The 24,407-nt window shown below is 52.4% G+C and overlaps 1 protein-coding gene across 26 annotated transcripts in view; it reads right to left on the bottom strand.

Moving 5' to 3' along the window:
- Positions 1-24,068, bottom strand: part of MAP4 (microtubule associated protein 4) — a 156,907-nt gene extending 132,839 nt beyond the window's left edge. For 10 of the 26 annotated variants that reach the window (XM_080581398.1, XM_080581400.1, XM_080581407.1 and 7 more), the window contains exon 1: positions 23,911-24,068. The gene's annotated coding sequence lies outside the window, so the exon portion shown is untranslated. Of the gene's footprint in view, positions 1-7,919; positions 8,934-17,530; positions 23,075-23,910 lie in introns of those variants that run through there. The other 16 variants (XM_080581411.1, XM_080581414.1, XM_080581413.1 and 13 more) reach the window with 4 other exon arrangements.
- Positions 24,069-24,407: the final 339 nt, after the last annotated feature.

Genomic DNA, 24,407 nt, shown 5'->3' with positions numbered 1-24,407 from the left:
CTACAAGGCAGGGAAATGCATGAAAGGAGGCCGAGAACACCCCTGAGAACTGAGATGAAATACTTTGACAGATGATTTTTGAACCTTTCTGCGGGTCAGATGTGCCAAAATGAAACAAAAACCTAAACACACAGAGCCAGACCCACAAAGAGAAGAACCACGGCAGATAACGCTCTCCGTAAGTGAATTCCTTTTTGGTAGGCGCTCAATAAAAACAGAAAGTGATTTAAGCAAAACCAGAGTATGTCTTCACAGCTGAACAACTCCGCTGCTAGCAGGGCTGTTAGCTAATTTTAGCTATCACAGTTGCATTCCCAACAGCACCTCTAGCTTCCTGTGTGGATGAGGAGTTTTGCTAAAAGCAGCCCGAGTTTGGATTCAGAGCATGCAAATTTCAGGAGAACACTGATTTCTGACCGGTCCCTTCCATCAACACTGATGCAAAACAAAAACTGTCTTTCACATTTCAGTTCAATCCTCTTCTGAAATATTTATTTTCGGAACAATTCATTGAACAGCAAGCCTTCAGCCTAGCTGAGTTACAGCTAAAAATAAAGGTATTAAAGTTCAGGAATTCTCCCTACTGTTGTATCTAATCAATACAGATCCACCGTGACTCCTGTCATATGCTTTATTTGTCAAAGCACATGCCCACGCCCACACTTAGGCAGTGTTATCCAACAGCCTGCCATCTTTTGGGGTAATAATACCAGAGAGAGACATTTTTAATGAGTTGAGATGTTACAGAGACTCAGAAGCGAAGACTCGGTTGCATGCGCATTAAAACACGAAGCTATAAATACCGGAGCCCAGTCCTGAACTACCGAATCCTAACACAGCTCAGCTCAACTACGCCAAGCTGAAGCTCACCCAGCGGCCTTTTTCCCTTGGTTGGGTCCAAACATTAGCGGCCACCTGAGGAGGACAGAAAGAAAAAGCAGCCCTCGCGGCTCAGCCCTCACTGGCCCTCTAAGAAAAGCCTGCCGAGCCCACTGCACCTCCTGCGGCCGGGGGGACCTTACGGCTGCCCCCCAGCAGCACGCTCAGGGCCAGGACGCCTGGAGAAGGCACGCTCGCACCGGTCAGGTCGCACTCTTCACACCGGGGGGCTACGTGTGAACTCCTGAGAACGGTTCTACGCCACCGGTTTTTGAATGGCATCCGTAAGGGTCCAGGAAAGTACTTCTGGCCTAGGCCAAAGGCTGTGCCAGAAGTACTCTCGAGAACACCCCCAGCACGCTGCTCTGACCCCAGCGCGGTCAGAAGCACCAGGGATCTCCCTAGCACAGACACAGACCCCAGACCCCGAGAAGCTTTTCCTTCGTGCACCGGTTTGATACTCACATCATTCCCAGCTCCCCAGAACCCGCCGCGGCTGATCCTCCTCTGCCACTACAGGACACACATCCTAGGAGTCCCCCAGCCCCCTCCTGTAAGAAGCAGGGGATCTTTGCACGGTCTTCTCTCTCACTGCTTTTAAAAAATCATCGTAATAGGAGATGCATTATCATTTTTACTAGTCTTTTAAAGAGACTTTTATAAAGTTTTATAAAGTCTTCGCTCTCTGTAATTCCTTTTGTCCCAACTGAATGCCTGGCCCTCAGGGCTGTTGGTGAGGAGGTAATTCTGACAACCTCCAACTCCCCGTGTTCTCCTCCGCAGCTCTCCCTCCAGCCTGCCCCAGCAGCCGCCATCCGCCCGCGACAGCTTCAGCCAAAGGACGGGGAAGAAGCCAACCTCCAGCTCCGAGTCCTGGCGGGCACTGAGGCCGCACGCCCAGCAGGCAGCAGCAAAACCTGGGGCAGGCTCGTCATTGTGTAACAATGCAACGTGTAAGGCAAAGAGCACCCTTCTGCACGCACTTCAGCCCCACGACGCCCACTCACGCCAGCGCTAACTCAAACGGCGCCGCTGCCCTCCCGCAGCCTACCCCGCAGGTCGGGAGAGGGCTCACCCCCGAGGCTGCCCCTTCCCCTCCGCCTGCACAGCCGGCAAACCGCTGCGTGGGTCGGAGCCGGGAAGCGGGCAGCGATGCCGCATACGTTCACAAGGTAACTCGAACGGGCGTGAAGTGCACCCACCTGCCGGCAGCCCGAGCGGAGAACACCGGGGGCTCTGTGGGACTCTCAAACACCGTCGTGCCCTGGCTGAGGGAAGGAAACTCATTTTGCACAAGTTGCAGGTGCCAACAGCGATTTCACAGAGTTCACAGATGAATTTGTCTGCAGCTTCAGCTAATGAGCAAAGAAATAGTTCAGGTCTCCCATTTCTTGGGGGCCTCGAAGTCCAGCTCGGCAGCGACAAGCTGCAAGGGGACGGCTTTAAAGCGGAACAACCGTCAGTGCTCTGAACCGCCTCCGAGGTTTTACAATTGCAAGGAAGGACGGACGCTCACAACACTTGGACGTACCCACGTTTTCAAGGTGACGCCCGCCAACCTGCGTAACCTAAGCACCAGCATCACCCCCTTGTGTCCCCTCACTTACTCGCAAGGCTCCTGCAGAGGTCCCAGCCCTCCTCTCGCAGCCCCGTCCCCCCGGGCAGGCGCAGCACGAGGGGATCACACCGCGGGTACCTGCAGACGGCAGAGCAAGGAGCCGCACGGCGCCTCTCGGGGATGCTGCCAACCGGCTTCACCACGCGCTGAGCGCTCACCGCACCTTCAAGCGCCTTCACAGGGGCATTTATGGGACCTTCTGTATGTTAGAGGACCCGCGGGGAGAACAGCGGGTGCTCTTTGTGTTGAGGAGCACTTGGCACTTCTGAATGGGTCAGCTCACGGGGACCCGAACTCAAAGCGTGGCAGTGACAGGAATCACGCTTCCTCGCCCGGCCTTGCAACCGCCCCAGTGCTGACCTAGCAGAAATACCCTTTAGGGCACATTTTTGAGGTTCATTCTAACAACAGATTTGACGTGGAATGTTTTGGAGGAAAAACTAAACGCCCCAAAATCCTGCAACCTATCGAGTACTCGAATTAAGCAGAATACACGCTGCGGATGCTTGACCAGCAGCCTGGATTAAAAGCTCTGAAAAGCATATGTTGCTTAGCTAAAAAGAAAAGGTACCTATGTACAGAAGGCCATTTATTTAGACCAAATTCTCATACCCAGCTGTGCTCTAAGTAAACAGAAACCAGTATCTGGGCAAATCAGCGTGACAGGTTTAATAACTGGTGCACTGTAAGTGTTCCCAAATATCTTAAATATTTAACGGAAAAGGAACTGAACTAGATGTTAATCATATCCTTCAAAAAAAGACACACCCAAGCCAAGACCATCACTTTAGAAGGTGAGCAAGACTACGAAATATCCACTTAATAGCAAATTCAGCGCCTCCTTTTTTAAGGCTGTATATTTTAAGAACTAGTTGCTCTTTTTATCAAGGAGTCTGTGAGCAGATCTGAATTCAGGCCACACATTTCCCTAACAAGCCACAGCACCCAGCTTCTGTCGCGGCTCCGCGTTCTCTTTATCGTCCTCATCTCCCTAAGAAATAAGGAACAGGAGGCAACGTTTTCAAGCGACGCTCATCCCTTTCGCATAGCGGGCCACCAAAAGACATTTCTCTGCTTCCTCAAGGGGCAAAATGGCAACAAGGAACAGGAGGAGTAAGGGGGAGCAGGGGCAGAAGTAAAACAAACTCCATACTCACAGCACTGCCACCGGAGTGCTAGCGATCAGTGCGCTTTTCTGCTTGCCTTTTTTCTGTTTTCGGGATTCCCTGCCGAGCACAGATGCTGCTCCGCAGGAAACTCAATCTTCCTCCACCCGATACCCGCTACCTGCGCACGCGCGGGGTTCGCGGGTTGGTTTCCAGTGCCTCGCTTCTCTGCTACAGAAATCGGAGACTACGCCGAGCAGCGAGGCTCTAAGGGCACGAGCAGCAGGGCCGGTTTCAGCACAGCCAGGTAAGGTCTTTTCAGAAGCACCTGACACTCGTTAGTCACAGGTGAACAAAAGCATCCCCAGGGCAAGCCACACACACGCTGCTTCTTAACACAGATGAAAGAAGGAAAGCAGCACCTCCTCTGTACAAGAGCTCATGTATTGAAAGGGTGGATGGAAACGAACATTTTTAAGTTTAGACCATGCCAAAATTCAATATTTACAAATGAGAATCACAACAGAACTTGATGTTACTTTTACCTTTTCCGTATTGACTTTGGGGCCTGTTTAGCCGATGACGACACATAAGATCCATCATCAGCTCTTATTAGACAGAGGGAATGCATTTTTTTTTAGTGCTGCCAGACAATGCAACTAGTACGGAAAGGAATAAGTTTTTAAAAAAGAAACACTTTTTTTTTTGTTGTTACACAAACAGCTTTAGAGTCTCTGCATCATCAGTAGAGTTCTCTCTGCCTTCCCCAGGGAGAAAACTTTAACAGGGGTCAGAAAGAGGAAGGAAAAAAAAACCAAAACATTTAACCCCCCTACGCACAGACGCACCATCACTTTTACCTAAGTGCCAGAAGCCACTGAGCGTCTCGACTTGCTTTTCTGGAATCAGCCCCTAAGGAGAGCCGCTGCCCCACGCATCTCTGGGGCAAGTGGCGCCAACTCCCCTCGGGGTGAGGCCCAGCTGAGGACACCGAGGGTGACTCTGAGCCGGTGTAACTGCACAGAGAGGTCACCAAATATCCCAGGTTAGAAGGGACCCACCAGGATCACCAAGTCCCACTCCTGGCTCCGCACAGGATCACCCCAAACCCAGCCCCTGTGGGTGACAGCGGTGCCCAAACGCTCCTTGAGCTCCGGCAGCTCGGGGCCATGCCCCCGTCCCCGGGCAGCCCGTCCCAGTGCCCGACCGCCTCTGGGTGCAGAACATTTCCCTAACCCCCAGCCTGACCCTCCCCTGCCCCAGCTCCGGGCCAGTCCCTCGGCTCCTGGCGCTGTCCCCAGGGAGCAGAGCTCAGCGCCTGCCCCTCCGCTCCCCTCCTGAGGAAGTTCAAGGGCAAGGAAACGCCAAACAAAAACAATCTGAATACGAAGTTAAACCTGCCCAGAGCCCCAGTGATCCTCAACATTTGACAGCGCAATGTTCCAAATCGTGCTCTTTCAGAGCCTGGGCTGCAGAGCGAAGAATTACAGGTCCTCACCGCTGTCCTTCTACAGCCTGTGAAAACACACCCCACTCAGCTCTGGGTGCTGCAAAGCGACCCTGGCAGACTTTGGGGGGCGGGAGGTAATTTTTTAAATGTAAATCTGAACAGCCTTTCCTTGAGCCATGGCTATTCAGTAGCACAGGGACTATGCACTTTTCCTAAGACCAAAATATTTACTTCTAAACTAGAGGGCATCCTCTAACAGCTGACGATGACACTCAGATCATTACACACCGTATGAAGCGTTATAACTGACTAAAACCAGGACCATTTGGAACAGGGCTATATTCCAGCAGCCTTCAGGACTTGCTGCTTGAAAGCTCTAGGTGCACAAGACCAGATCCACCCCAATTACACAGTACCAGCGCCCTGAGACACCAGAGCTGCTGATACAGTGAAGGGCACGATGGAGCCTGGTTATGCAGAGACATCGGAGCCTCAGGAGGACGCCACACGGGTGGAAGTGACCTGCAGAACATCCCTCCACGTCCCGCTGTCCTGGGCCCCGCTAGGAGCGGCACGCCGGGTTTGGTGGAGCTCAGCCTGGGACAGCTGCTGGCGGTGTTCTGGAGATCGCTCGGCTTCTCCGTCACTCGTACCGAGGACCGAGCACCGGGGAATTAAGGCGGGCAGGGGGAGCCACACAAATCAGCTGTTCTCCCCTCGTGTGTCCTGCAGCACCTACATTTAAGGCCTGTGGTTAAAATCAGAGCAAGCTCGGGTAGATTTGTTGTGCAAGGTGTAAGCAGAAAGCGATATCCGTACCTGCTGAAAGGGAAGAAGGGGAGATAGAGGTCAGAACAGTGAGCCAGATAGGATTAAGATCTTTAACATTTAGTTATTCGCCTAATGGATTCCGTATCACGTTTCCAAGGCACAAAGCAGCCCATTTTACCCCTTTCTCCAACAACAGTCGGCCTGATTCACAGCACTCCTCCACCTGACCGACAGCCTCCTGCTGCACCATCACGCACACGAGCGGTGAGAAAACAGCAAAACAGTAAAACACTGCTTTGTTTTTTGGAGGGGGAAGGAAGGGGCAAAACAGCCTTTGGGAAGGTGCAGCACAAAACAGGACTGCACTCTTTGCGACATCTTTTCCCTACCATCTGCCACTATCACCCCATAATCTACCTCAAACTGTCGGGTATAATTTTTTTTTTAATAGGGACTGTGCTTTTGGGGTTTCCATAGGAGTCTTCACACTTTGAGGTGATGTAAAAACGCAGCCTGCCACAAGTGGAAACTCATCTCTCCTAAGAGGAGCAGTCCCTGGGACTCAGACTGCCTTTTGCTGTTGATTGGTTTTTAAACCTGTAAAGATAAGTTAACTACCACCCACCCACCCCCCTTTTTTTTTCTTTCTACAAAGGGACTGAAAAAGCAGCAGTCTGATTCGATGCCAATTTGCAAATTGATTAAACATTTAGTCTGAGCTACAACACGCTAACATTGTGCATCAGAACTGCGGCTGCTTAAGTCACTGTATCACTCCTTGGCAGTTAAAGGCAAAAGTAACTGGACTTGAAACTACCTGACAAATACTTATTTACAACTTTTAAAGAGTATTTAAGGCAGAATGTTTCTAAAGTTAGCAAAAAAATTAACTAGAAGAGAGGAAAAGCACCAACTTCCCATGGTGCAACCTCCTCTGAAAACAGATTTGTCCCATTAGGCGTGAAGCAGGACGGATTCCTAGCACCCACCAGACGACAGCAGGCTACAAGGTGCAGACAGCAGCGAGAAGCCTGATCAGGTGAAGGAGTTAGCTCAGCACTGAGACACGATACCCGCAGCGGCGTACCTGACGCAGGCTCTGAAGCGATGCCCTGCAGGATGGCTGCAGAGCACAGTACCACCGGGTACGGCCACACATCCCACATTCACTGTACCCTGCTCTAAGACACTGTGGCGCATCATTAAACTTCAACAAAATATGCACATACAGACGTCGAGGAGTTATGGCCACGGCCAAAACAACGAGAGGCATGGGGGACGTGAGACTCGTCTATTTTTGTTTTGCTGCATCTTTGCAAATTGCTATTCAGTCACAGGGAATAAAACGTGAGACGGAGAAGAACTAGAGGGGAGAAAGAAGTGAGACAGCATTGTAGAGGACTCCTTCCCCACAGACCCTATTCCATTTCGCTGAACACAGAGGAGCAGCTGCAGTGAGTGAGCGTCATCACGACGACGATACCCTACACAAGGGGAGCTTGGTGCGATTCCAGATACCTGTTCTGTGCTTACCAGGGGAAGTTTACATCATTTCTGCTCTGAAAACAAAGTTTCCCATCAAGAGTGAGAACAGTACAACAAGGGCACCTCACAGCATAAATTAGTGCACAGATTCCCTACCTTAAGTCTCCAGAAATCTAAAGCTACGCAAACGCAATGCTGCAAGCACTGGGGTATGACTAGATGAAAAAGTCCCTTGTGAAAACGTTTCGAAAATGTTTCCGATGCGCCAATAAAGCTCGCTTCCAGCTGTGTGCTCAACCCCATATGATTCTCATTTCTCACAGCTATTGGAACCAAGAAGTGCTGCAGAGCCCCGAGCTGCAGGAGCTTGCACGAGGGAACACGCACACGGCACGGCCTTTATCCAGCGCAGCAAGGCCCTGGCCGAGCAGAGAAGAACCCTAAGGGCTGCCCCAATGGCAGAAGAAGTCCATTCCTAGTAAAGGTCCTTTACTAGGAGCTGTGCCCACGCACCCACCCTGCTCGCGCTGCCTTGGGAGGAGTCATCTGCCAACCGCCCGTGCCTGCGTGGGTTTAGGATCCGTGGGTTTAGGGTCTATTGCAAGCTCACCAGCGGGACCCAAAGCTGTTGCGCTGCTTCAGTGCGCCAGCATCCTGACTGCAGCTCCGCACCCGCAGGTCGTGCTCCCAAATACTGAGTCACCACCAGTGAGATCTGGCCAGGGGGTGGGAAGGGGATGAGAGCAGCCCCAGCGGAACAAGGAGCCGTATGCACAGCTCTGCCCCGTGCTGCCCTGCCTTCGGGGACTTCCCAGTCTGCAGCCCCCAGCAAGCGGCACTCCCTCCTGCTGCATTTACATTTAGAAGCTGTTTCGGTTCCAAAATGACTGATGAACTCTTCTCCCCCTCCATTTTTAAGACAAATTCCAAGAAGGAAGATAAGTATCTTACGCTGTCTCACAGCCAGCTGCATTATTATTTTTTTTAAACAGTTCTCAGCGTTTCACCCACAGACAGAAATAAACCGTTTGAATTTGAGTTGAACAGGAACTTTCTGGCTCCCCCTACGCGCAGAGACTGCGTTTCGAACTGGAATCAGGCTCTGGCTTGCAAAGCTCTCAAGGACAACAGATAATCACGGACTGGTGAGAAACCGAAGGAACAAAACAACTACTACAACTTGAGGAACAGGAGCTCTATTTTTCAAAGTCAACTTGGACAGAATCAAACTCCTTTTGTTTCTGGCACGTGACTGAATTCCAGCTCAGTGAGACAGATACAACTGCCGACTCCCACAAGCAGCACGGAAAACGAAGAGCTGGGGTTTGCTCTTACTGCAGACTTCAAGCTAATCACACGCTTTACAGCGCCGCAATTTTATCATTTTAAAAATGGGAACAGGTGGAAAGCATGAGGTTTTTCATCACCACTTGACAGCCGCTTGCAGTAAGGAAGATTGCACTGTTTCCCCAACTTTTACTGTCATTTACTACTCAAGCAGAAGAAGCACCTCTGGCCCCATGCACACCAACGTCCTACTTATCAATTCATCATACTAAGCTCTAAAATAAATAAATAAAAATATGAAGATAGAGACCATATTAAGTAAAAACGATAAGACCATATTTCATACAGATTCTTTAAAAAAAACAATCAGTACGATTGCCAGAAAAATACACTGAATTCACAGGAAGCAGTTCCAGCTTACCCCACCCCAAAGAGCAGAGCCCATTTCCGAAGGGCAGCGACGAGCCGTGCCGCTGGCGCCTCTACCTGCCGCCACGCCACGACTGCACGTCCACACGGCTCCCGCAGACACGACCGAGCGCATTGCTCGGTGGTCAGCCGATCCAGCACACTTTTGTTTCAGCAAATAGTTGGGGCATTGCACAGAGACCCGTTGGTCACCAGGATGAGATCATTCCCAACAGCAAACTCTGTCAAAAAGCCGTTTGTTACACGCTGCTGCGCTTCAGAAAGTTCGCTTCGTCCCGTGATTGAAGATGGTGCGTGGAAAGGTTCGCTTGATGGTTCAGAAAATATTCAGGGTTTGGGATTTTTTTTGTTGCTTTTTTGTTTTTAAATAAATATTTCTACCTCTTTAGATTCAGCACACTTATGAAGATATTTTTAGGCAAATTATTAAGAACATAAGGGGGTGACTCCTGACTCCGAGTATCAGAGGGTTTGGGGACAGACCTCCCCCCCAAGTCCAGAAGAAGTGCTTTTTAACTCTTACAGCCTCCCTTCAGTCCCTCTTTGCATCCCTTTCAAGTAAGGAGAAAGCGTCCTGAGCTGCACACAGCTGGCCTCAGGCTGCAGAACAAGAACACAGCAGCACGGGAGGAAGAGGTTGCTACAGCTCGAGGTACCCTTGCTGGAGAAGGGACGAGGAAGAAGAACAGTGCCCACACCACCATCGTCGTTTCCAAAGGAAAGGAAAACACACCTCTCGGGCTCCCCTTGCAGGAGCTCAGACACCTACTTTCGAAAGGTGGCTTCAACCAAGAGCCTGACAGGCTCCAGACAGCCAACTCCTCCATACAAACCCCAAACCCAGTGTCTGCGGTTCTGGTACCGTACCTGCCCGAGGGCACGGGCACTTGTCGTGCTGAAGATCAGCACGTTGCAGATTCACAGGGGAGGCACCCCCATGCGGGCCTCCAAAGGAGCTGACCCCACACACCCCCAGCACACAAAGCATCAGGCTGAAATACCGAAGTGCCTACAGCACCCCCGCTTTGGGTGAAGGGGACCCCAGGCCTCGGAAGCTGGAAATCCTGGTTCCATTTCCTCCCCAGCCTGAGACCACCCCAACCCACGTGCCCCGTTCCGGGCAGGGCTCTCCCAGCCGCGGGCACCTCGCGCGGTGCAGCAGCTCCCGCAGGGCAGCTGGGCCAGGAACGGGGAGTTAGAGGCATGCGAGCAGCCAGAGCATCTGCCCATCCCTCCTAGCTGAGCGCTCGAGGCTTTTACTTCTGCTTCAAGAACTGCTTCGGTTTTATGCAAGAGGCTTGCTGGGTAAAATCAGAAGTAATCCTACGGACATAAGCCAGACCCCATGAGCCCTGACACCCGAGCATCCTATTCCCTGCTCCGCAGCTGAGCATGCCAACGTCTGAGCCTCCTTCCAGACCTCCCCTGGTATTTTCCTCCAGTGCAGGCGAATTCTCAGCTCAGCTACAAGAAGCAGAAGAGAAGCAGATGCAGAATTACAGTTTGCCACTGCATAGCGCAAGTGAAACAAATCAAAACACAGCAGCATTTATTAACAGCTGGATCACAGGAATTCAGAACAAAGACAAAACCGAGAAGCCATGCAGTATTTAGGAATCGGGAGCAGCTCCGGTTGTACTCTGTGACTGAACCAATCCCGCAGATCTCTCGCGAGGCACAGGCTGCCTGTTCTCAGCTCACTTCCCAGAGGCAGATAGAGATGCTTCCGAAAGTTTCACCCTGTGGTTGGTTCGTTTCTCCTCTCATCCAAGCATCTGCTGCCTGCAGCTCACTCGCCGCAGCCTTTCAGCTTCAGCTAGAAGGAATGAGCCAATTAACCTGGAGGTTACACAAAGAAATGGGAAAGCAGGCGGCCTTTAATCAGACCAATCCAGCCAGCATCTCCAACACTCAATTTTTTTATTTTTTTTTTTTAAAGAGGAGACTGAAAAAGTCATTTAGTAAAAGCTAGTTAAGATAGAGACCAAGTGACAGGCAGTCTCCAGATAAGAAATATACAGGATTTGAATCAGAATCCCCCAAAACACAGGGTACATCTCTGTTTAGTAGATGAAAGTGGTCCCCTCGATATACACCACCCCCCTTTTTGGTATTACGTTTCTGAGAAGGGTAACAGAGCTTTCAGGTAGAGCTTCTGGCTCCTGTACTTTGAAAGACTAAAAGAAAGCCTCTCAGAAGAGATAAGCGGTGACACGGGGGCAATTAGCATGACATGCAAGCTACAAGTTTGATAAAGCGTGCCAGGAGGACAAAGGTAACGGTGGTAACCAAAGATAATTCTGCTACTTGGAGATGTAGGGACTTTTCACCTATGGGATTTCTTCACTAAGACCAGCACCTGCCTGGCTACGGGTTATTCACCCCCAGGAATAAAGGCATTTCTGCAGCAGCAGGTCAGTGCTGGCCGTGCAGACAGACCGAAGGAGCCATGTCACACACCTGCATGGCGCACAGAACCACGCTGCTCACGGCGGCACCTGAAGCTCCAAGGCCAGCAGGAGCGGGGCAGCACACGTTTATCCCTCACCCGAGCACGGAAAGCCAGAGGTTTAACAAAGGACACCAAAAAACAAGCTATGGCATAAATATATGCAGACAAGCCTTCTGCCCAACCTGCTGTGGTTCTGACACCGATACCTGCCCCCCACGTGCCGTGGGAGCGGGCAGAGTAACGCGGCCCTGCTGGCTTACAGAGTCCCAGCCGCCACCGCTTACTGCGCCCCGCTCCTCTGCTCTTCGTGCTAAGATGCTTGCACCCCTCTGCCCCCAATACATGCCATGTGTGTGTCACACACACATTTAGTGGGTTTTTCCACCCCCAGTCCCCCAGAAGAGCTCAGGCTTGAACCTAAAGCCTTATCAGGAGTGCTGAAAGAACGGCTTTGGAAGTCCGGTATCAGTAAACACGAAGAGTCGCTGGCGGACGCACGCCTCCCCCTTGGAGTTTGACCCAGCAACAACTTCCAGCTTAACCCGAAGCTTACATTGCTGAGGTAATCACATCCAGTCAGCCGGAGTTTGAAAACTGAAATAACTTAAGGACAAAACAGGGTAGGCAAGTCACCTCCTAAGTGACTTGGTAACGTGGAAAGTGGCTTTTCTTTAAAAATTTAGCAGGGAGAGCAACGCTACCCGAGCCTTTCTGCATGGGCTGGGTCATGCACTCGAGATCAGAGACTATTTCTGTTCCACCTTCCTGTTCCAGAGGATTGTTTATAAGCCTGTTTGTTTTACTCCTCGGTTTATAAATCGTGAAGTCTTTTTTAAGCAACACCGCAACTTGAGAAAAAAACGCTTTTTACAGTTCTACGATCAAGATACTCCAATGCATTTCAACTCTGATTACCTGTTCTATGCACGCGTTGTGTCGCCCTCTTCTCATTTGCAAATTAAACATTGTGCTGAACTCGCTTATTAGAACGCAGTTGTGAGGATAACTCCCACCGAAGTTTTGATGAGATAAGGACACGCAGCATGTCAGCCTCAATCTCCCCCTCGGCACTCAATAAATTCACATTTCTTCCATTAAATGACCAAAAGTGAAATTGCTGAGCAGCATAAATGCCTACTGCAAAACGTATAACGCGAACAAATGTATTTAAATCCTATACAGATTTCAAGAGCGAGTTTTGCACTGTATAATTTTCTGTCCAGTTCACGTTCAACCATGCGATTACATCAGCACCTCAAAATGATATTAGGAGATGTGACGCCTGCCAGGGAATTTCATTTGGGAAATGTAACAGGCACAGTCAGCATATTTGCCTGCTGAAAAATAAGGCTACGGACAAATTACATAGCAGAGAAAAACAAACATACCCCAGGCCCAGAGGAAGAAAAAGGTTTTATTTCCATCACTTTGGCATTTTCAGCCTTTCTGCAGGCACGCCACAGAGGGAAAGCGGCCGGGGGGCCTTTCAGGAACAGACCGACCGAGGCGAGCGCCTTCTCGGCGGGATCCAGCGCAACCAGGAGGACTCGGATCTCAGGGAGCCACACGCCCCTGGAGTCACAGGGCGATCCGCAGGCATTCAGCTCCTACCAGCACAGGACGCAGCACTGCTTTCACTGCGATAGGCGATCGACCACGCCAAGAACATCTCTCGGCATGTTCTGCTCCCACTCCCCAAATGGGGTTTCTTTAAGGGGAAGGAAAGGATCCCAGAAGAAGGGTTGGTCTCAGCTAAGGCTCCAGCCCGGCTGGCCAACACCTGCAGGCTCCGGCTTTGAGCTGTAACCCTCCCACTGGGCTCACTGCACCTACACAGCCTCATCCTTCCTCTTCCCCCTTCCACCCAGGAAGAGACAGTGCAGGGAAGAGGCAAAGCAACCCTTAAGAGCACCCCACGGCCAGGGGGCTTACCAGCACACCGGGGCTCTGCCAGAAATCTCCACGGGTTGATCTCAGACCGCACCGCACCCCCAAGAGCTGTAAGTGTGAAAACACGACATTGTGTTGTGGGTAACACGTGTGCCACCAGCCCAAGACTGCGGCCCACAAGAAGCAAATTCCCCCGGTTTCCTGAAGACGCCACTGAATGTCAGCACTGTAACACAGGTTACTGAGGAAGCAGGAAAGAAACGGAAATAGGAACCAAATTAATTGTCGTTCTGTTCCCTCCTCCCCAGGCCTGTACTCTTGGAGGCACGGTCAGCTACAACGCAGAACAAAACAGGAGAACGAGACACAAATAACAAACATAATAAACAAGAAAACAGAAAATCTCATTACTCGAAATGTAAGTATCTGGAATTAATCAGTCTTAAGCTTCTTTAGCAGAGCTGTACACAAACCCCCACCAGCAACACTCCGCTTTAAACCCAGGGGAGCAGCACCCCAGCAGGACGGGTCCCGGCACGGAGCACCGCGTGTCACAGATGGATTTGGGCTCAGGAGGGGAGCGCTGGGCGAGGCAGCGTGCTGCTGCTGCCAATGCTGCTGCGGTGCCAGGCCTGGCCAGGCAAAGCTGCCCCCAGCACTGCCAGGGGGCTCTGGGAACAAAACGTGGGCAGAAGGACGGAGCCCCTCGTTCTGACACTACCTCGGGGCAGGGAACTGCCACCCAAGCGCACAGTCACTAAGAAATACCCTGCACTTGGGTCTTCGAGTCAAAAAAGCAGAAGCCACCATGGCTCTCCTAGAGGGTCAAGCTCAAGGCCACGTTACTCTGACAAATCACAGCAGCTTCTTCGAGGAGATTACAGGCAGTTTGGCAGGAGCTAGCTTAAGAGCCCTAGACGCACCGTACAGCTTCGTCCTTCATAACTTAACCCCCTTCCTCCGCTCCGAGCTGGGCACTCCCTCACTTAGCTCCTCAAATGTTTTCCTCTCACTTCCCAAAGAGCATTCAAGTCACTGGTGCGCTCCCGAGCATAACTTTCTATTCTCTTTCCTGACAGTCAATTACCAAAATAACTCTTCTATCCTCCCAGCGTCACTTTTGGACCATTTCCTACTCTCATTATATAACCAGGGACCTCTACTTTAAAAGGAAATCTCATTTTATCACAGGAAGTCGGTCCCCCAGGGGAAAAATATTAGAGACGTCTGCAGCGCGTTTAAAAAAGACACAGCATCAGCTGATGCCAGCCGGAGTTAAGATTTTTAGAAGCGCCGTATTAAGTTACGTGCTCCGATCAGCCCTCGAACAGCCTTCTTGAAAGGTCTTCGAAGCAAAAATAAAACTACCCCACATGCAATGAGCTCAGATGGCCCACGAACAGGCTTCGGTGGGCAAGAAACGCAGGTAACGAGGGAAACAGCAGCACGGGCCAGGCATGAGTCGGGCCGGTAGGGCGCAGATGGAGGGAAGGAGCAGCAGAGCACCCCTGAGCACAGACGCAGCTCACGGGGGTTCAGCGGAGACCCAGATCAGCGCTTTAAAACTAAAGGCTTTCATCAAACGTGTAAGGAGATTTACTGCACAATCCGGCCATCTCCTGCCAGCCGACAAATTCAGCTGCTCCCGGCTAGCGCCACCCCAGCCGCGCACTAACCCCCCCCCGCGTGCCCCCCTACCTGAGCACGGTTCTAGCACACCGCCAGCACAAGGGAACAGTGGACTGAACGAACACAAACCCTAGGGAAGGTCCCTCTCCAGCGAGGGCTCGGGTCAGATGTGGAGGAAGCCCCTGGGAGCTGCCTGCACACACACACACGTGGCCGTGCCCATCGGCATGGCCTTTGGGCGGTACCAGCCACTCGTGGCCGCTTGGCGAGCTGGCAACCTCAGCTTGGAATCGTTTCCCACCTTCACGGGGTTCACGTTTTTATCGGAGAAGGAAATCTCCCAGAAGCTGCCAGTAAAAGAACGCAGTACATCAAAATAACATCATGAGTTAAAGAGTTGGTATAGTTTTAAGATGACAACAATGACCACTGATGCAAGCAAGAGAACAGCTGACCAATTTTTTTTTAAAACCCTCATTGCCACCTCCTGCATTAAAGCCTCGGTTCTCAAATAAGCGTACAGCTTACTGGACACATTCGGCTTGCAGCAGCCAGGCAACGCCATACGCTGTATTCAGATAAATAATCATTACTGGTAGCAAAACAACCATTATATTTAAGTGGAAATTAAACCTGCAAATGTCAGTTTCAGGCATGTTATAGAAGCCCTCCTTAAAAGAGAATTCCCAAGCTGAAAGTAGGTTGGACCAAAAGCAAATAAGCCAGGGTTACATCAAGGCAGTGCTAATGCAGATATACATCCCTATAAATCCAGGCAGTCATTCACCAATTACACCAATGCAAGCTACTAAGAGGGTCACCCTGGGACAAATATGTAATCCCCAATGTGACACTTGATCCTATTGCCCTACATGCTCTGCCCAAATCCCAATGCATAACAAAAAAAGTACGTTTTACTCAGAAGACCGGTTTAAAAAAAAAAATCCGCTCCTCGGAAGACAAGAGAGATATCCCTTAACTTTCATCTTGTAACCGCTTAAATGGATGGAAGCACAGCCTAAGAAAAAACAATACGTGTGCTTTACGCATAAAGCTAGCCTGAAAAAAGTAACACCGACGATGACGTGTGCTGCTTTATATATAAGCTCCATTTTACGTAACCCGTTTGCATTTGAGCCGCCCACCGCCCCCTACGCAGGGCTCCCATCGTGGCGGTGTCCCAGCAGTCCCCCGAGACACGGGTGCCACGCGTGAGGACGTGTCACCCCCAGGCCACCTAAGGGCTACCAGCCTCAGACGCGAGGTGACGACGTCCTGCCGCCCCGTCCGGCTGGAAGCTTCTGGCACTGCTGGCGGAGGTGGAACCATCCTGCGGCCTCAGCAGGGGCACAGGCTGCAAGCACCAACTGCACCGCTGACCCGACGTCTCCTCCAGGGCCTCAGAGCCGTTTTAAAGGTTTCCTCTCACATCCCACCCTGCTCTTCGGAGGTTTTTCTCTGCTTTCTCAGGGATAACGTCACATATGCTAAAGTTTTTCTTTTATTATCAGAGTAACGCTTCTGAAGCTGTGCATCAATAGCTCATCTCGTGACTTTCTATTGCATCCTTAAATACATTTAAGTTACCGCTGCATATATGCATCACTTTAAAATCCACAGCTCCTGCTAAGTTCGAAGTCCAAATCATCTCTTAACATCTAGAACCCTTTTTCTAACTGCTTTCATTTCATGACGAAAACAAGAAACCATCTGCTGCCACCACAAGAGTCAGAGGGAAGGAAAAGCCTGTGACTCAGTTCTTTGTCTCATTCTTTACCTCTTATGTCTGCAGCATCCAATTCGAAGCCTCTGCTGCAGCTGGCTTGGGGATTTTTGTCTCTGCTCCTCCACAGTTTTGACGTCTCCAATTACTTTTACTATTAAGTAGTAAAATATGCAAAAGAACTTCTTCCCGGTGAGGGAGCACTGGGACAGGCTGCCCAGGGAGGTTGTGGGGTCTCATTCCCTGGAGATATTCAAGGCCCGTCTGGACGCCTCCCTGGGCAGCCTGCTCTAGGGAACCTGCTTTGGCAGGGGGTTGGACCCGAGGAGCTCTGGGGGTCCCTTCCAACCCCTGCAGTTCTGTGACTCTGTGATTAATTAGGTATCCATGGGCAGCAGGACGCCTGCTCTGAGATCCCCTAAGACCGGTGCAGATAGATGCAGGAGCATCTTCAAAACAAGCACCACGCCCAACACAACTGCCGTAGAGAACCAGCTGCTGCGGAGCCAGGAGACTGACAGGAGAACACCCAAGGTGAAACGGGAAGAAGCCCGGAAATGGATGAGAGGAAAACCCCCATCAATGGCAACAACCCCAACTCGAGATCTGGGCGCTTGTCGCTAAGACATCTCGCCCCACCCAGAAGAACTGCGCTGCAGACAGTAACGACGTTACAGGCAGGAGTGGAGCACGCAGCCCTGCTACAAGCAGGGCTAACAATCACTCACACGTACAAACGCTTTCTGTAGGCTTTCCGACGGAACACATCCGTGGTTTTGGACGCTTTGCCCCACTCCTCCCCAGGCCTTACCTCCGCAGGGCTCGCAGCCACGCCGCCGGCAGCGCTCCTCCACCTGCTTCCCGCGGCACAGAGCCAGGTCGGTGCCTGCCCGCATCCCCTTCTCCGCCAGTTCCTTCTGCCTCCCCTTTAACTGAGTTACGGGCCTCCTAAAAATAGTTCGAGAAATCCCACCTGGCCGTAACCCACTTCACAGCACGCACGGTTACAGCGCCGCAGAGAGCCCGACAGAAAGCTGCAGCCTCAGAGCGGTCCCGCTACAGAACAGGCACCACGATATGGGAACAAACCCCGGCGGCACGCCGCTGGAAGGACAAACGGCCGGGGCGCCCACGGCACGGAGCTACAGACGGACCTCCCGCAGCGAGCGCGCAAGTGGCGGGCTGGGGGAAGGGAAGGAAAGGGACAAGGAGAGTGACAAGAAGCGAGAGCACGCGCCTGCTTCCCCCAGGAGCATTTGAAGCACGTCACAAACCCCAGCTCGGCTGCACGTAGGGCGCGCTGCAGGCATCGGGTGGGGGTTCAGAACCCCGTGGGCAGGGGGTCCCCAGCACCACGACTGTCACTGCCGGGTCTGAATTGATCCCCTATTCTAGGGCTTCAGGAGTCCTAACAGGAGTACGTAAGCACACTTTGAAATTCATCTGATAAAAGCTCCCCCACTTTTACTTTGTCTAAAGCAAGCGTCAACACCCTGCGCTGGGCTGAGAAGCGGCTTTCCAGGATGATGTAGCCCCAATGCAATTTTACCGAAGGAACAATGACTCACTCCCAGGCGGAATGCGGTGGAAACGTATGACCTAATGCTCTGAAAGAAGCTTGCTTTTTCAAAAAGAAACAGCTTCAGTACGTACAGTATCTTCCCAACAGCTAACGTTTTAAGAAGGGAGTTTCTGCACAACGGAGCTTACAAAATTACCTCTTTTTTTTCGGCACGTTTCAGCTGTACCTAGGCTGAGCGGCTTTTGACAAGGACTACCCGCACGCAGCCCACCGAGCCTTAATTTCAGTCGAAGGCTGCACAACCGCAGCCCTGCGTGACCCTGCTGCCCCACGCTGGCCCTGCCTAGGCCGGGGCAGAGCCAGCAGGAGGGAGGCGCCGCCCCAGCACCCGGCGCGGACGGAGGCGTTACGGCAACGTGCTAGCGCTCACCCGGTACCAAACATTTGCAAGCTGCGAGCACTCGACTGACGAGCAAGACAAGCCTACTTCGTGTTGAGCTGGATTCCTGGCAGCGTTGCGGGGGATCCTCTATCCACCAGAGGCTGCTTTTACGACTGACCAGCCAGCAGCTGTACGGCTTACTAGAGTTACCTGGCACAAGGAGGCCCAGAACAACCGGAGGGATTTCAGCGCGCAGCGACCATCCCTCGGGTTTGGCCCTGCATTGTTCCCCATCCCTCACGAAGACTCCAGACAAAAGGGGCAGAGCGTGGGCGGAGAATCGGAGTTGGTGACACAGCCTAATCAGGATCTCAATCATGCTAATGGATGTGATTAACTGCATACTTCTCCTGGAAGCTTCCTGCAGCTGCACAGGAGCAGCCTGATAGCCAGAACTGCACGAGGGACCTGCTCAGCCCACGTTAATCTCCAGCTACACCATGTGTGGCACGTCACCCAGGGTGCGGGGATGCACCTAATGCTCAGCCTTAATTCCTCCCACACAGCGAATCTTCCCCCATGCCAACGCAGTCAGCTGGGGCAGGCTGCACAGACTCCGGACCTGTTTGTGCCGACGTTTCTCCCCAGAAGCACGTCGCTGCTCCGCGAGGCTGGAAGCCTCACCTTCGCACACGAAGCCGGGACAAGGCCTGCTGCACTGCACAAACGGGCCTCAATCACGCAGCTAAAACTGATTTTTTTTTTTGCTAGTTTTGTCCAAGTCACAAGGACACGGCTAGCTTTCCTTTGGAGTTAGCATCTTGCCACCTCTTACGAGGGCTCCTAATTCAGTGGCTGCCACTCTGGGGGAAAAAACTCCGAGAGGAGCCAGACAAGGATGAAAGAAGCAACAAGAAATATGCTTTTTTTTTTTTTTTAAACAGCGAGGTGCTTGGGTAGGCAGGGAAGAAGTCGGGCCCTTCCCTCCCTGTTCCCTCAGGCAAGTAACCCACTGGCCTCCCACCCGCCAGCAGAAGTTCCAAGGGAAGGACGCGTACTTTGGAGCTTCACCGCGCCATCGCTCACATACGCGTCCCCTCTGCATTTAGGTAGCAGACCTGCACCCCCCAGCACCACCTCCACCTCCCAGCACCACGTGCCTCCTGTGTTTTGCAGGGCAACAACTGCAGACGCTGCTATCAGCAGCTGTTTGGACAACACAGGCATCCCAGGCGCTGTCGTACACGCCTGAGACTAAACTTGTTTGGGAACAGACCTGCCCTCCCCAACAAACCCTGCACACTCTGATTTTTATTTTATTATTTTTTTTTAGAGCTTAAATACTGCTCCAGCACCACACTGGTGACTGTCCATAGTCCTTTGGGTTTAGAATTCCAGCACAGCTTGAATATCACAACACTCTGAAATAATTTGGAACATTTATAGCTTCAAACTGTATCAAGGAGCCTCCCCGTGAACAACACAGAGCACCAGTGTGAGCCAGAAGCATTGCGCTTGTATTGTTAGCGAGTTAAAAATCGCATAACATCCACAGCAACTGATTTCGCTGACCTTTCCATCCCACGAGAAATTCTTTTACATGTGCAAAACACCAAGTCATGAAATTGGCTTCTGAGATGTAGGAGGCTGCAGAAGGCCACGGCTGGGGACAGGAGGGCGAGCTGGACGAGCCCACCTGCACACCTAATTCACACGGGCTGCACTTTGGCAGCCTGGCTTTTATGCCACCCCCTCAAGGAGCTGATCCAAAGTACATTTACACCCTTCCCTCCGGCAGATGAACTCTGCAGCAGGGGACAGCAGCGACGACAGCTCAGACCCAGGCTGCTCTGCCACCGCCCTGCAGGCTGTAATCGCAGAGCCTGGCGTTTCTCTGGTCTACATTTGAGTATGATCTAACCTGCCTCCGAGGAGATACGAAAAAGAAAATGAGTTTGATAGCACTGTTAAGACAGGAGGAAGCCATACACACAGGCATTTGACTAAGTAAGAGATTCATCTATTTTAGCTGGGACAGGAAGTATAAACACGAAGCTACAGGAAATAACTCTGCCTTTCAGAGCAGTATCAGCTTCTTCCAGTTTGCATTTGAAACTCCAGAAGCACACACACAAAATATATTTTCACTGTCTACAATCAGACTGGCAACAACACGATGAGTAACATGCCTCAAGCTCTTAAGTTTCCGAGGAGGAGACCTGGGTTTTATCTTCAATCTCCGTCGAGACTGGCAAGATAAATTATTTGGGATTTTTCGGACTAGAACACGGTACAACTATACTCTATTTGTCTTTTAAGTAGCCACCACTTTCATTTGAATTGCAAGTAGCTCGAATTCATCTTCACAGATTCATACCCTGTCTGACCAGTGGTTTCCCTTAGTCATAGGTTTGGCATATATCAGAATTTGGAAGTCTGCACATCAGTGTATGTGGAGACAAATGCAATTTAAGGAGCAGTTATTAGCTGAAGATAATGAATAGAGAGTTTATTAAACAGCAGGTGAGCTGAAGAATAGCAGACAAGAACAAGAAAAGCACCGAGCGATAGGTACAAACTAGTCCTGAACTCCACAAGAACTCAAATTTGTTTTAATGGCTCAGATTCATTTATTTCTAGGGAAGAGAGGCAACCACTAAAACACAACAGGGGTTGGGACCTCAATTATAATTACTGCTCCTTTCACTAAAATTAAGGCTGAGTCAGCCCTTTCTACTGACTCGAGAGGGATATGTAATTTATTTGTTTAAACTGAGTATTCATCAGACTTCATAAAACAAGCTTAAGAATGGAAATCAAGTCCTACCCCAACCTCCACGCAGCCTTACCTACCGCTCCTTTGAAAAACAAAAAGTTGTTCCTATTTCCATGGTGGTTCTGCTGACCAGGCTGTCTTGTGCTCGCGCTGCTGAGGGGCAGGTGGGTGGTGGAGGGCGTTTAACACCGCGACAGGACAAGTTCACTTTGGTATTTAAAGCCTAAACTTAACTGGCAAACATCCTTAGAAGTTAGATGAAGGAGCACTCTGAACCAAGTACCTGAGAGGCAGCATTGCCACCTGTACGTGGGACTTCCCAGCACCACAAGGCACGGCGTATGCAGATACCAGAATAAATCCACGCCGCTTTCAATAGCTTCTGGGAGCTCGCCCTGCGATTACTCACCTCCCTGTCTCTTTCCTCCACTCGCTACGATGCCCACAACCCACTGAGACAGAGCAGAGGGCAAGGGCGGGAGCGAGGCACGGGCCCACAGCACCACACCGCTCGTAACCCTCAAAGCTTCCCGCAGACAAATTGGAGATGTGCTCCAACAAGTTGCCCAGATAACCCGCATGGGGAGGTCCTGCAATTCCCAGCGCCAAGCTGCGGCGTTCAACGCTCCCCGGAGCCAGCCCGAGGATCACGGGCCAGCAGCACATGAACCGACTGACAGAGTCGTCAGCTTTTAAGAAACTACCCGATAAAGCCAGATATTAAGCGCTTAGCGAGTACCCCCTGCCGTAAGCACACCACCAGCAGGCCTCCCGTTCGGTCCTTGCAGGCAAGGGACTGGATCCTCCCCTGACACCATCCGAGGACTCGCTGGGCGCCCACAGAGCTGTGCCAATGGCAACGCCGGGCTCTGGCTGAGCTTTAAGTGCCACGATCTGCAAGTCACTGACACCTCTTTGTATTATTTGATCTTTCCCTGGTGTCATTTCTGCAGAGACACAGAACAGATTTAATAACACCCGTGTCCTTCAGCCTTAGAGTCGATCGCATTCACAAGCATCAACCATTCTCCCTTTGGGCTAATTATTTCTCGCTAAGGTGTCATTATTTCACAAAGAAAACAGAGCACGTTGCAGCCACTGCAACGGAAAGTCAATTAAGCTATTTTTAAAATTGAGCAGTCCATCTCATCTGATCTGAGGAGGGCAAGAAGCCATGAATCCTCCGAAATGCGACTAAAAGGAGAGTCAGAAGCCTCATCGGTTCTCATAAGTCCCCCCCTTTCCGCCTGCCTAAGTGACTACTTGGCTGGGCAAAACTGCTTTATCATAATGCTATTACAGCCTTGAACATTGTTGAATTATTTTTTATCTTCCTCAAAGAGAAAGTTAATCGAGTTACAGCAGAACATTATATAAGGCCGGTACAGCATACAATACCAGATGGAATAATTAAGGCCTAACAAAGAGGAAATAAGTTTTACAGTTGGAGAACTCCAGCGCAGGCAGGCCTGTCCTTTCAGTTTGCAAAACGCAGCTACGGCAGCGTCAGACTGAGCGCCCTGCGGAGGGAGGCACCGCGCAGGGCTTGCTAGCCCACAAGCTGAAACGTTAGAAAAGTGCTTAGACGTCCACTGCACTACTCGAGGAGCCTTTCGGATGCACTGCTGGAGCTGCAAGCTGGGCAGAACGCCGTTCATTAAATAGAGAAGTCCGGCTTCACAAGAAAAAGAAGACTCGTTTACCTTATGTTTTAAAGTTATTTGTTAAACCGGTGTAGGAATCAGCGGACAGAAAGAAAAGAGGAAGCAACCGAGACTTATCAGCAAACACCTATGAAGGATTTTATCGTATATATATATAAAAATAAGTAAGAGCCAGCTTTGATACGCTTGCAGACCGCGCATTTCACACCCACCGTGGCAGAATTGGGGGTTACCCCAACGCACTCTGCCCCCAGCCAGACCAATGCGGGGCGGTGGGTGTCTGTCGGCGGCACCCCCAGGGCCCAGCCCGGAGCTGCCCGCGGATCTCCCAGCGGGGCGCACCCCCCCCCCCCGCCCTGCTCAGCCTCCTGCCCGCGGGGGGGGGGGGGAAGCCAGAGGAGCCCCCCAGGAACCCCAGGAGCCCCCCAGGAGCCGCCCCGTGCCAGGCTGACGGCCCCAGGACCTCCCCTGAGGGGACAAAGGCGGTGCCCGCACCCCCCCACACCCCCCCACAGCCCCCTCGGAAGGGCCGGGGCCGGCCCCCGCCCGCCGCTCGGTACCGGGGGGGGCCCGCGGGGAGCGGTTGTGGGCCGGGGCCGGGCGGGCAGCCCTCAGAGACCCCCCCCCCAGCCCTCAGAGACCCCCCCCAGCCCTCAGAGACCCCCCCCCAGCCCTCTCAGAGCCCCCCTCAACCCCCCCCAGCCCTCACAAGCCCCCCGCCCGCCGCCCCCCCCCACACAAGGCCGGAGCCCCCCCCCCCCACCCCTCACCGCCGCCGCCCCTCACGGCGGGCACTCCCCGGGCGCCCCCAGCGGGGGCTCCGCAGCCCCCCACCCGCCGCCCTTACCCTCAGCGGGGGCTGCCGCCGGCACGGAGCCGCCTGGCGAGGGTCGCTGTCCCCTGCGGGCCCGGCCGGGCAGGAGGAGGAGGAGGAGGAGGAGCAGCAAGGAGCCGAGCGGGCGCTGGCCTCACGCCGAGCGCACTACCCTGCTGGCGCCGCGGGCGGGCCCTCGGCCGCTCCGCCAATCGCGAGGCGCCGCGCCCGCCGCCAGCCAATCGGCGCGAGGCGCGGGCGGCGCGGGGGCGGGACGAAGGGGGGCGGGCGGGGCTGAGGCGGTGCCGCAGTGACAGGGCAGCGGGGTAGGGTGCGGCGCGGAGGGGCCATGGCGCTGGGTGGGGCGGGGCGGGGGCTGAGGGGAGGGGAGGGGGCTGTGGGGAAGGGGCTGTGGGGAAGGGGCTATGGGGAAGGAGGAACGCAGCACAGAAGGGTTTTGAGGAGCTGGGGATGAGGGGGAGAGCCTGAGGGGAAGGGATGTGGGCAGCAGGCAAGGGGACAGGGGGCTG

The sequence above is a fragment of the Anser brachyrhynchus genome, assembly GCF_964034855.1.
Source record: "Anser brachyrhynchus genome assembly, chromosome: 2".
Taxonomy (NCBI): Eukaryota; Metazoa; Chordata; class Aves; order Anseriformes; family Anatidae; genus Anser; species Anser brachyrhynchus.
The sequence above is the reverse complement of the archived record's forward strand: the minus strand, read 5'-3'. Positions and strand labels throughout refer to the sequence as shown.